Here is a 13,152-nt window from a genome sequence, read left to right on the forward strand (position 1 = left end):
CAATGAAAAGAGCAGTCACACATGCTATCACTTTTCAATAGATTGCCCGTATTTTGACACAGTTGATATTAATCCGCTTTCACAGGTTTTCACGATTACCGATGCGTATGAATTAAACTATTTTAAAACAAACGCATAAAACTTCATTGTTATTTTTTGATATCGGTAGCACAAATCGATAGAAATGTTACGAACGATGACTAAAGGCTGTAAACTGAGTGCATTCATTTTCGCCTCTGTTCGCTTTCATTTCGTGAACAACCAGTGCGTCATAGACTCTTTTTCATTTCTGTAATATAGATAGTTCGAAGATGACGTCACTCAGGTCTTTGTTATTGGTTTTTTTTGCCATCCGCGTTTATGAGTAATGCTCACTGAACTGTATTAACCCGACTATAAACGTTCATGGATTCACACAGTTTTGTGTGTTAGTCCGTTATACTTCCGGATGGCAATGTTATGAACTTCTTAGCCAAGCGCATACTATCTATACTCACAAGAAACATATGAAACATCCCAACACATTAGCTACTTGTGACCTAAACCTGTTAATGCTATGCGTTTTGTTAGAAAATTCATAAAATCCGCCAGCCGGATATAACATAACAATACACAAACCAGTGTGTAACCTTAAACGTTTATAGTCTAATTAATACAATTTCGTGAGAACTACTCATAAAAATGGCTGGCTGATAACAATAACGAAGAGCTATGTGACGTCAATTTCTCTTTCTCTCTCTCTCTCTCTCTCTCTCTCTCTCTCTCTCTCTCTCTCTATATATATATATATATATATATATATATATATATATATATATATATATATATAGAATGCGCTTGGCCAAGGAGTTCACAACATTGCCATCCGGAAGTATAACGGACCAACACACAAACTGTGTAACCATGAACTATTATAGTCTGGATAATACAGTTTAGTGAGAACAACTCACAAACGCGGATGGCAAAAACAATAACAAAGGCCTGAGTGACGTCATCTGCATACTATATTATATAATATATATTATATATATATATATATATATATAAACATTTGAAAGATAATTAAGATAGTTTGACTTCTACAACGTTGTTATCGAGCGTTGCTCTCATCAGGAAGTGGAAGTGAAAGTAGATTGTTGTGTTTTCGTATTTTTATAGATTCGTGTTTATGGAGGTTCGTAATTACATAAAAGGTGTTTGTTTATTAATATATATATATATATATATATATATATATATATATATATATATATATATATATATATATATATATAATATATATATATATATATATTACTATGCATACATTTATTTAGTGAGAACTAATCATCAAAAAGGTTTACTAAAACAATAACATTCATTTTGCGGAGAGAAAGCGTTTGCCATCGGGTCGTGTTCCGTTCGGCAACTGAAAATGAGAGGGGTCATTCACTTTGCTATGATAAAACAAGAGACTGACTGAGAGCGAAAGTTTAAACTGAGAGCAAAACGGACCTGAAACGAAAATGAATGCACTCAGTTTACAACATAACTCACATGGCGATAAAATTACATAAGTCATAATTTCATTTTTTTTCGCCATACACTATCAGTACCGTAGTTCAATCTGTAAAAATAAAAGAAAAAAAAATAGAACTTTTATATAGCGCAATATCCACTAAATGTGCTCAAAGCGCTTTACAAAGGGACCTGGTCAACAGGAACATTTAACATGTAGGACGGGACATGCCGCCTGTTAGGCGATATTACAATTTTTCGGACAAAGACAACGATGTTAACGGCCAGGTACTCATTTTACACCTGAGTACGGTGAGAGAATGTGAGTAAACAGTCTTTTCCAAGGACTCAACTATGCGCCGAGCGAGACTCGAACCCAGGACCTTCCGATCCGAAAGCGAGTGTCATACCACTAGACCACATAGCCGCTGTTATGGCAGGTTTGGTGCTTAACTTCAATTTCTCGAAAACTGTCCCAGTTGGGCATGAACACTTAGATATAGGACAAGAGTCCGTCGATTTTGCTTTTCTATGACTGAGTTCTATCCGTACCAGCATGATGATTACGATCTGGACACGGTCTGTGTAATCATTAAAATTCAATACATATTATGCGGACTCGGGTACTACAAGACTATAAGAGAATGGGAGCGATCTATATTCATGTTTTCGTCCAACCGAGTCATCGACCACGTGATTTGGTGCTGTCCAACGATTGGATATTTCTTAACTATTGTAAAAACGCTGCTTTGTTTATGAAAGTTGTCAACATACCAGTGTGTCAAGTTGAACAAAATGACCAATAGTGATGTGAGATATTTCAAAAACTGTGAATACTTTTCACTATGTAGGTCACTTTGAGTACATTGTGCAATGAACTCGAGCACATGGAAAGGGAATATAGATCATGCCCATTGTGTTTGTCACCGATTGTGCACCTTTGTTGTGTCCAACACAGTAATTATCCTAATGAGGACGTCTCACATCACAACAATAATATTTCAATCGTTCTTGGTGATTAGATACACACAGTTTTGTGTGTTGGTCCGTTATACTTCCGGATGGCAATGTTATGAGCTTCTTCGCCAAGCGCATACTATCTATAAACGTTCAAGGTTACGCATCGTTTTATGTGTTGGTCCGTTATACTTGCGGATGGCAATGTTGTGAGTTTCTTAGCCAAGCGCACACTATCTATACATGTCCCACATGTATGAGTTCTTGAAATTGTTATTCATGCCACTGAACAAGGATTAGACATTTTTAGCCTCAATATGGAACAACAGTGTGATGTCAAAAACTGGTTCCAATCTCATTGGAAACCACTCTTCTGGAGGACTGAATACAAATTTTTGTAAAAAATGAGCTTTTATATAGCGCAATATCCACTAAATGTGCTCAAAGCGCTTTACAAGGGGTCCCTGGTCAACAGCAACATTTAACATGTAGGACGGGACATGACGCCTGTTAGGCGATATTACAATTTTTTCGGACAAAGACAACGCTGTTAACGGCCAGGTACTCATTTTACACCTAAGTACGGTGAGAGAATGTGAGTAAAGAGCCTTTTCCAAGGACCCAACTATGCGCCGAGCGCGAGGCTCGAACCCAGTACTTTCCGATCCGAAAGCGAGTGTCATACCACTAGACCACATAGCCGCACAATGAATACATTCCTGAATTAAACGATCTTCTCATTTTGGAGTGATATTATCTTGTTTTCTGTCTAAATATATGCTTGTCGTCAATAAAGATCATTTACCCTCTATCCATCGATATCCCGTGACACTTATAATATGTCTAAAGATAGTATGCGCTTGGCTAAGAAGCTCATAACATTGCCATCCGGAAGTATAATGGACCAACACACAAAACTGTGTGTATCCATGAACGTTTATAGTCGGGTTAATACAGTTCAGTGAGTATTACTCATAAACGCGGATGGCAAAAAACAATAACAAAGACCTGAGTGACGTCATCTTAGAACTATTTATACATCCTGCTACTGAAATAGTTATGTCACCTTTATGTAACCTATTCATATTAGTACTCCGAAAGAATGGTGACATACCGTAGCCATCGTTAACATAATATAGCCTGACACGAGAACCCTCTAGGACTGGCAGTTTGACGTCCATTTTTAGGTTTGTGTAGCTTCTAGTGAGTTGTCGTTAGTAGAGCTCATGGAAATTAGTTAAACCATTTGTTGAACTGTTGAATTCAACTCACGATTTGTTTTCTTTTGTGGCAAAAGATTGGCATTTTGACTTCATTTTTTGGTCAGAGTCAGGCTATAAGTAAACGATAGCTACGGTCAGGCTATAGATAGTATGCGCTTGGCTAAGAAGCTCATAACATTACCATCCGGAAGTATAACGGACCAACACACAAAACTATGTGTATCCATGAACGTTTTTGGTCGGATTAATACAGTTCAGTGAGCATTACTCATAAACGTGGATGGAAAAAAAAAACAATAACAAAGACCTGAGTGATGTCACCTTCGAACTATCTATAGATAGTTCGAAGATGACGTCACTCAGGGCTTTGTTATTGTTTTTGCCATCCGCGTTTGTGAGTTGTTCTCACTAAACTGTATTAACCAGACTATAAAAGTTCATGGTTACACAGAGTTTGTGTGATGGTCCGTTATACTTCCGGATGGCAATGTTGTGAACTCCTTGGCCAAGAGCATTCTATCTATAACTTAACGATGGCGATGTACATACACACTCCCAAGGATTTACGAACCAAAAAGAAAAACAAAACCCCAAAGAAACAAATAGAGTTTGATGCCACGACTTTTCTTTCCTATTATTACTCATGTCACTGATCAAGGGACTGAATCACGTACCAAACGCATTCACTCATAATTAGACCTTTTAAGTCTCAATTTCACCTCACATATTGTGAGCAAATTGCACCAACATCAACACCATCCATAGGATAGATAACATGACAGTTACGCTTGGATGTCTCTTGTTGTATCACACGGAAGTGTATATTGAAATTGTATCAACGTTCGAACCACTGGGTCACCCCTACAACACTCAACACAAAGCTCTATGGTGAGGCCGAGGACTTAAAGCGGACCACATACTTCATAGCAGATATCGGACTGCAGCCATAGATGTCCATCAGAGGAACGAAGAAGAAGAAGAAGAATGTATTATTCCTAAATAAATGAAATAAATAAAGTAAATACCAACATTTGTATAGATAGGGCATTTCACGGATTTATCGATGCGTTACATAATTGGGTTTTTTTTTTATTCCCCCAGCAAATTATTTGCAATCATAGTTCCATTTCATAAGGACCAGTCGCCTGTTAGGCTTCCTTTTTGTACTAACACTCTAACAATATCCGTCATTGCTTATACAGGCTGGTATTATTTACATCTGAGTCGAGTGAGCAAATGTAAGTAAACGCCTTACCCAAGGACACAACACCATACCGGCCATTGACCATGCTCAACATTGCTTGGCTTTTGTTATAAGACGAGACACCGTGTCGCTCTCCATGCCACGCACCACAAGAAAGACAGGTTTGCACATTTCAAGGCAAATCTTTTAGCAAACCAAATACACACAAGAATATCTGGCAATGTAGCGCACCAATACGCTTCAATAGTCGTAACGTCACTTCCCTCATAATGATGCATGGTAACTTAGTAACTGGCTCTAAACTACCGTAACAATGGCGGACGGCATTATGAAATATTTCTCCGACAAGCATAAAAGCGTATCCAGAGGGATAAAAACATAAATCTGATCATGTTTTGACTTTTACACATTCTGATCAATCACAAGACATATGAAAAGTTCTAGTCAACATGAAGAATAAAAAGTACCGATTTTCTTTGTTTAGAACCACGATGGCCGCCGTTGCTGGGCGACGTGACAACAGACTATTGAATCCAATTGCTCTTTGTTTCACACGGTATTATTAAAAGTAGCTTATCCCAACAAGAAAGAATGAAGTTGACGTCACTCAGTAATTTGTTTTGGGCTCTAGATCCCCTATTGGGTGAATAGTCCTCATTAATAATCTTGGGGATTTCTTTAGCGCATTGAATTTACTTGCAAACTTATACAATTGAATACAATTATTACACTAATCACTTTCTTTTTAAAATTATTTTTAAAAATTGAATATTAAACCTAAAAATTCAGTGATTCATCATATCTTAAAAATTAAAGCTGAAGTTAATAAATTATTTTACCCAAAATTGGGTTGTATTTGCATACGTTCAAATAATTTTAAGTGCTTGGAGTTCAGGTGATATAAATTCGTTTGTGAAATCGTCCAATCCTGAGAAAAAAATTATATTCTAGCGTCCACTGCAGTTTTTTTATTAGAATTATGAGAATCTTGAGATTTTTGGAGCTTTTTTTATTTAGCGCAAATTCCACTAAACGTGCTTAAAGCATTTACAAGGGGTCCCAGGCCAACAGCAACACTTAACATGCAGGACGCCTGTTATATTACATTTTTTTCCTACAGACAACGCTATTAACGGCCAGGTATTCGTTTTACACCTGAGTGTGGTGAGAAAATGTGAGTAAAGAGCCCTATCCAAGGACCCACCTCTGCGCCGAGCGGGGGTCGAACCAAAGATCTTCCTTTCCGAAAGCGACTGGCAGTCCACAAGACAACCTAGCCGTACAATCTATAATCTTTCTGAAAGTTACGAGGGCTCTTTCATAATTAACCGAAAAATGCCTGTAAAATCCGCGTTTTTTATGCTATCAACAAAATTCTTGCACGTGTTCATACCTTGACTCGTCCTTCATTTCTCTACGTAACAGCCAAGTCTATCGACACACTTCTGCCAACGCCGCACCATGGAATAGATACCCTCTCGGAAGAAATTTCCGTCAAGGTTTTGTAGCCATTTCCGCACATGGTCAACAAGCTCTTCATCGACATCAAAGCGCTTTCCTGCCAGCTCACGTTTCAGTGGCCCAAAGAGGTGATAATCAGATGGTGCGAGGTCTGGACTGTGTGATGGGTGTGGCAAAATCTCCCATCCATATTTCTCTAGCCAACCTTGCGTCACTCGTGCTGTGTGGGGTGTAGCGTTGTCGTGTTGCAAAATGACCCCGTTGGTCAACTGCCCTGGGCGCTTTCTGCGAATGGCTTCCCGAAGCTTGTCAAGAGTTTGGCAGTACCTTGCAGCATTGATTGTTTCTCCAGGTTGTAAGGTTTCGAACAGAATAACACCACGACTGTCCCAGAAAACAGTTCCCATTATTTTCTTTGCTGACCGCATGACTTTGAATTTCTTCGCGACAGGTGAGGATGGATGTTTCCATGTCATCGAATCTTGCTTTGTTTCTGGGGTGCAATGGTGCAACCAAGTCTCATCACCGGTGACTATGCTGTCAAGAAAAGTCACATCGTACCCTAGAAAGTCTCCGCCGGCGTTGGCAGTATGCCCGTGAACCCTGCGTGAGCTCTTGCTTCTTCTCAAAAGTTCCCTGCAGATGTCCGATTTTTGTTCTTTATGATTGTCTGTCAATTGCTTAGGAACCCATCTTGCGCTGACTTTTATGTAGCCAAGTTCATCAAATACAATTCTATGAGCAGAAGTTTCCGAAATTTCAAGACTGCTTGCGATTTCATGAAGTTTCAACGTCCTGTCTTGACGAATAAGCTCATCAACTCACTTCACATTGTCTTCTGACGTCGCAGTTATCGAACGCCCTCTCCCTTCCCTGTCTGTCAAGTCGGAATGGCCGGCTTCAAACAAATTACACCAGTGATAGACTTGTGTACGGCTTATAACATGCTCACCATATACACTCTGAAGTTCTTTATGAATATCGGTAGGATTCAGACTTTTGGCGTTCAAAAAACGTATGACAGCTCTGATTTCCTCCTTTGACCAAGTTTCAATGTGGGCCGCCATCTTTAAAATCGTCTAGAAATTCATTGTGCAAAATGATGCACTTTATAATTTCTGGGAATATCCGTAAGGAAATAAGGAATATCATGTCGTTTACAGAATTAAAATATCTCCACTGGTTGCTGAGCAATGGGCATTTTTCTGTTATTTCTGAAAGAGCCCTCGTACAAAACCCGTTACGAAGCAAAAGTCTTAAACACAAAACGACCATTTGAAAACTATTTTTTTTCATTGACGTATTTTTCATGACGATTGCATTTTTATTCAAGTTGGCGAAAGTTCATATGAGTGAACACTTTAAAATACAAACTTATTAATAAGGTAGATAGAAGTAGCCATTAGAGATGAGAGAGAGAGAGAGAGAGAGAGAGAGAGAGAGAGAGAGAGAGAGAGAGAGAGAGAGAGGTAGAAGTTAGGGGAGGGGGGGGGGGTTGGGAGAGATTTAGATAGCTAACGATATTGAGAGCATAATATATCAAGATTTATAAGTATATAACTTACTTTTGAATGTGTGTTATTGTTGCTTTTTGATCAATTTCATGATATCCATTTACAAGAACTGTCTGTAGAGTAAAACTAACAAATTCACTTCTTATTAAAATGTCATACAACACAATAGTCTCGCAGTTTTCAGAATCTTTCTCAGGAAAATTTAATACAAAGTTAGTGGTCAGTTATTTTCCTCATAAGCTTAACACATTACATTAAAAAAAATGAAGTGATCAATAAAAGATGACTGTCACTCTTAATCTTAAAGGAAACAAGTCTTCCAAAGACTACCAATAGTCAGGAAATTAGTTGATTATCACAAGACCGGACATTCAACGACAATTGAAATATACTTGATATCATTCCACTCTTCTCACTACTTGATATTTTTATATCAAGCTTCGAAATGAAAACAAACACACGCCAAAATCCTGTATAAAAAGGACAGCTTCAGTAAGATACCAACACAACAAACTTCTAAGCCATTAATCAAATGACATATTATACGTTAGTTATAAGTTGCATTATGCTAAATGTATTTTCATTACTAATCTAAATAATATCATAGGCCTAAATAATAATATCATTGCTAATCCATCTCCTTCAACTCGGATACAAGCTAGTGTGTACTCACGGACATTGAATTACTATAAAAAAAAAATTGTAATTCTATCCCAAGTCACTGCTCTTAACTCGTCGTGCACACCTTAACCAGTTGTGTAAAGGGAAATCATCCATGCGTGCTGATTCGTGAGATTAAAGGGTAGGACACATGTACATCTAGGACGCCAGGCGATCTGACATCAATTTTACTGCCGTATTCTGATAAACCAAAACCAAATAACACGAATTTGAAGTAAGGGCCAGAATACTCGTTCTTCAAAAGTTTCGATTGAAATATATTGTAAAGATGGTAACGTTAAGTTTTTAAACGTTCACCATATTATGACATATCTATTGTGACATTAAGCATCTTTGTTACATGTATTTGGATATTCTAAATATAGAAGATAGTGACTAAAATACAAAAATAACAACAACAAAAAGAAAACAACAACAACCACCCCCCCCCCCCAAAAAAAAAAAAACAAAAAAACCAAACAAACAAAACAAAAAAAAAAATCCACAAACAAATAGAGGCATTTACAAGAAACAAAAACAAAAACAAAAAAATACACAAAACCCCCTAGAACAAACAACACCAATAAAAATAAACAAACAATTAAACAAAACAACAAATAAAATAAACGAACTAAATAAAAAGCAAAAGACAATAATAAATAGAAAAATAAATAAAAACCCAATGGAATTAAAATTTTAAAAGAGACTTGATATAATTTGGGTTATCTAGTCATTTTGTGCAGAAAAGTTATATCAATCCGTTTAATATGAAGTCATAATACTTATTTGTACATAGATAGCCTACATATAATATATCTATTATAATAGACTAAAGAACTCCTACCCGAACTGATCCTTATGCTATCGATAATCGCCCTGGTGGGGTTTTAGCTTAAGAGTCGTCAATGCGGCAGCTGTAGCGGATACGGTCCAACAGATGGTGGGTGTGCGTATAGCCTATATTATATCAAATCGATCTCTTCGTCATCATCTACTTTCACCCACCTTGCCGTATTACTCTTATATAATAAATAGACACATGACATTTAAATCAAATATATTTTTTAAAAAACCGACATTATATGGAAAAAAAATTATTCAACATGATATTGATATTTCACTTTCTTTAAGTGAGGTTATACGTGATTATCTATAAGAGTGTGTGATTATGTATTTGTTACACAACATTAAACGTAATAGATATCATTGTTATTGGCCATTTGCAGGTTATACTATGACACGACCCCCTGGTGATGGTGTTTTTCATTCATATAATTTATTACTGGTATCCAATCAAAACAAAACAATGCAGAGACTAACACACACAAACACACGAATAAGCGTATGTATGTATGTATGTATGTATGTATGTATGTATGTATGTATGTATGTATGTATGTATGTATGTATGTATGTATGTATGTATGTATGTATGTATGTATGTATGTATGTATGTATGTATGTATGTGTATGTATGTATGTATGTATGTATGTATGTATGTGTATGTATGTATGTATGTATGTATGTATGTATGTATGTATGTATGTATGTATGTATGTATGTATGTATGTATGTATGTATGTATGTATGTATGTATGTATGTATGTATGTATGTATGTGTTGTATGTATGTATGTATGTATGTATGTATGTATGTATGTATGTATGTATGTATGTATGTGTGTATGTATGTATGTTGTATGTATGTATGTATGTATGTATGTATGTATGTATGTATGTATGTATGTATGTGTGTATGTATGTATGTATGTATGTATGTATGTATGTATGTATGTATGTATGTATGCATGTATGTATGTATGTATACACGTATACATTTTATGTATGTCTGTCTGTATGTATGTATATATTCATATGTCTGTGTGTGTGTATGTGTGTGTGTGTGTTTGTATCTGTGTAACCATGTGTACTTCTCAGTGTGCCTAACTTAATGTTATTTTACTTTTACGTTATCTCTCTTTGTAATTCATCCTCAAAGAACAATATAGACCTATCTATATGTTTGCAAAATAAAATAAAGATATTACACTAAAACAAAACAAATATAAAACGGACACTAAAAGTCAAACGAAACGAAAATTATGTGAATATATACAAGCAAATCTATGTACAAAAATCAGAGATAGATATTCTTTTTTGAAAATGAATAAATGTGTGTAAAAACATTTTTTGTTATTTCATTCTGCCCTGATGATGTTGCAATGGAAGAATCTGCTGCTGTAACAACATTGTAGGCAAAGTAAGAGGTGAGATGGAGATAAAGATAAAGGGAGTAAATCTGACTCATGAATGAACAACACAAAGCAAGGCCTTTTTTCAAGTAAACACAGAATGCATATATATTTATATTAGATTGTCATAATACTATAGCCGATATTATATTATTATGACAATCTAATATAAATATATTATAATGTATTTGTGTTTACTTGAAAAAAGGCCAAGGGCCGAAATGTCGTTTGTTTTGTGTTGTTCATTCATGAGTCAATTTACTCCCTGTAACTTTATCTCCATTTTATTGACTCATGTAGGCACCTCTATTTATGAGGTGAGAATACTGTAATAGATATAGAAAAACAAGGCAATTTTACTTGTTTTCCACATGGATATATCTCTTTTCATTGGACAACAAAAAGTATACCAACATCGTTTTACTAATACGAAGTAGTTAACCATCTGTCATGACTAAGTAAGTGGGTTGACTATTGCGACCAACGCCCTTTTCTTACAGATGACGGATCAGGTAGGTAGGTATCGGCTGGAAATCGATTGATTTGGACTCGCGAGGTACAACGTATTAAATATGGATGACGTGCCCATCTCTGGCAGGCAGAAGATACAGATGGGTGTTCTGTCGTCTTGAGCAAAAAGACCGTATGTGGCCTCTTATTACAAGTAAATATACTGTCTAATTCCTTAAGACGGCAGTGTTGATTGGCTGCTGCAATATTCATCGGACTTGGTGGGCGTTTCTCATACTGTACTTGTAGCACTTCACTGGCCGCTGTTGTCTGCTGGTAGCGTATAGAATCATCATGGTTTAGGGCAGGATTCTTTAAGACTCGAGCAATTATCTTAAATAAATAAAATTGATTTTCCCCTTGTTAATTCGGCTGTGTGGTCTTGCGGATGACCTGTGAGTTTGAATCCCGCAGTGGAGTCGTCGCTAACTTTAGACCTTGAAGAAGATGCTTTGCTTACAGTCTGTTATTATCATTATTTTATTATTATTATTATTATTATTATTATTATTATTATTATTATTATTATTATTATTATTATTATTAATATCATTGTTTGCCTTGCTTTATTATTGATTTTACTTACTTATTTGTTGATGAAAATGTTATTCTTGTATGAGTTATATTGGCAATTGCCTAAAAATATACTTTTGAATTGAATTGAATTGGATTGTTACTGTACACATGTGCAAAATAAGTACCTGGCTGTAATAGCGAGGCGTGAGTCAAATGACGTATAAACGCTCTACAAGTGTTGTTGTTGGCTTGGGTTCCCATTGAAAGCGATTTGAGCACATTTAGAATATAAAAAAAGTAGTCCTTCAGATCCATGGAGCCAGAGTTTATCCCGGTTTCTATATCGTGACACAAGCAATTTCTTGCTACTCTTTGGACAGGACGTTAGTCTATCGCAAAGTACTAACTTTTCGCCAGATCTAACAGATCCAGCTACCCATTCATTGCTCAGAAAAAAAATGTCGACTGCACCCGGGATCGATCTCGGTCCTTTTGCGTGTGAAGCAAGTGCTCTACCAACTGAGCTATCGGGACCCCCCATTTAGTGGATAAAGTGCAATGAAAAGCTCAAGTTTGTTTCCCATGAGAAAACATTGTATTGATATAGATAGTTCGAAGATGACGTCACTCAGCTATTTGTTATTGTTTTTTGCCATCCGCGTTTGTGAGTAATGCTCACTGAACTGTATTAACCTGACTATAAACGTTCATGGATACACACAGTTCTGTGTGTCGGTCCTTTATACTTCCGGATGGCAATGTTATGAGCTTCTTAGCCAAGCGCATACTATCTATAGGTACTAACGAAAGAGTGAAAATGGAGAAGCTTCGTATGGACTCAAAACAGACAATGGACTTTTCGGGTACAAACCCTTCGTCAGCACAACAATACACAAATTAACGTGGAAAACAAATAAAATATAATGCAAAATAAATTGTATCTTTTGTACTCAGTGAGTCTGTGGGTACAGACGATACAAGTTATTTTGCATTATATCTTATTTGTTTTCCACGTTAATTTGTGTATTGTTGTGCTGACGAAGGGTTTGTACCCGAAACGTCAATTGTCTGTTTTGTTCCCATACGAAGCCTCTCCATTTTCACTCTTTCGTTAGTATTTTACGATCACGGCTTCAGGCAGCCCCTACCGTTTTCTATTGATTTAGGGAAATGTTAGACCTCTAAGGATTGGGGTGTGTAATTCTTAAAGGCGACGAGACGATCATTCTTTGATTAGAATTTGTAAGGATTGGGAGAAAAAAGGAATTTTATAGATAGTATGCGCTTGGCTAAGAAGCTCATAACATTGCCATCCGGAAGTATAACGGACCAACACACAAAACTGTGTGTATCCATGA

At 36.5% G+C, this 13,152-nt stretch overlaps 1 protein-coding gene across 1 annotated transcript in view; it reads right to left on the reverse strand.

The window, feature by feature from the left end:
- The window catches only part of LOC144964079 (adhesion G-protein coupled receptor V1-like), a 156,088-nt gene extending 147,129 nt beyond the window's left edge, over window positions 1–8,959 (reverse strand). Inside the window, exon 1 of the mRNA XM_078898019.1 lies at window positions 7,908–8,959. The gene's annotated coding sequence lies outside the window, so the exon portion shown is untranslated. The remainder of the gene's footprint in view (window positions 1–7,907) is intronic.
- Between the last annotated feature and the right edge of the window lie 4,193 nt (window positions 8,960–13,152).

The sequence above is a fragment of the Berghia stephanieae genome, chromosome 2 (assembly GCF_034508935.2).
Source record: "Berghia stephanieae isolate SIO BIC M18660-M18661 chromosome 2, UCSD_Bste_1.3, whole genome shotgun sequence".
NCBI lineage: Eukaryota > Metazoa > Mollusca > Gastropoda > Nudibranchia > Aeolidiidae > Berghia > Berghia stephanieae.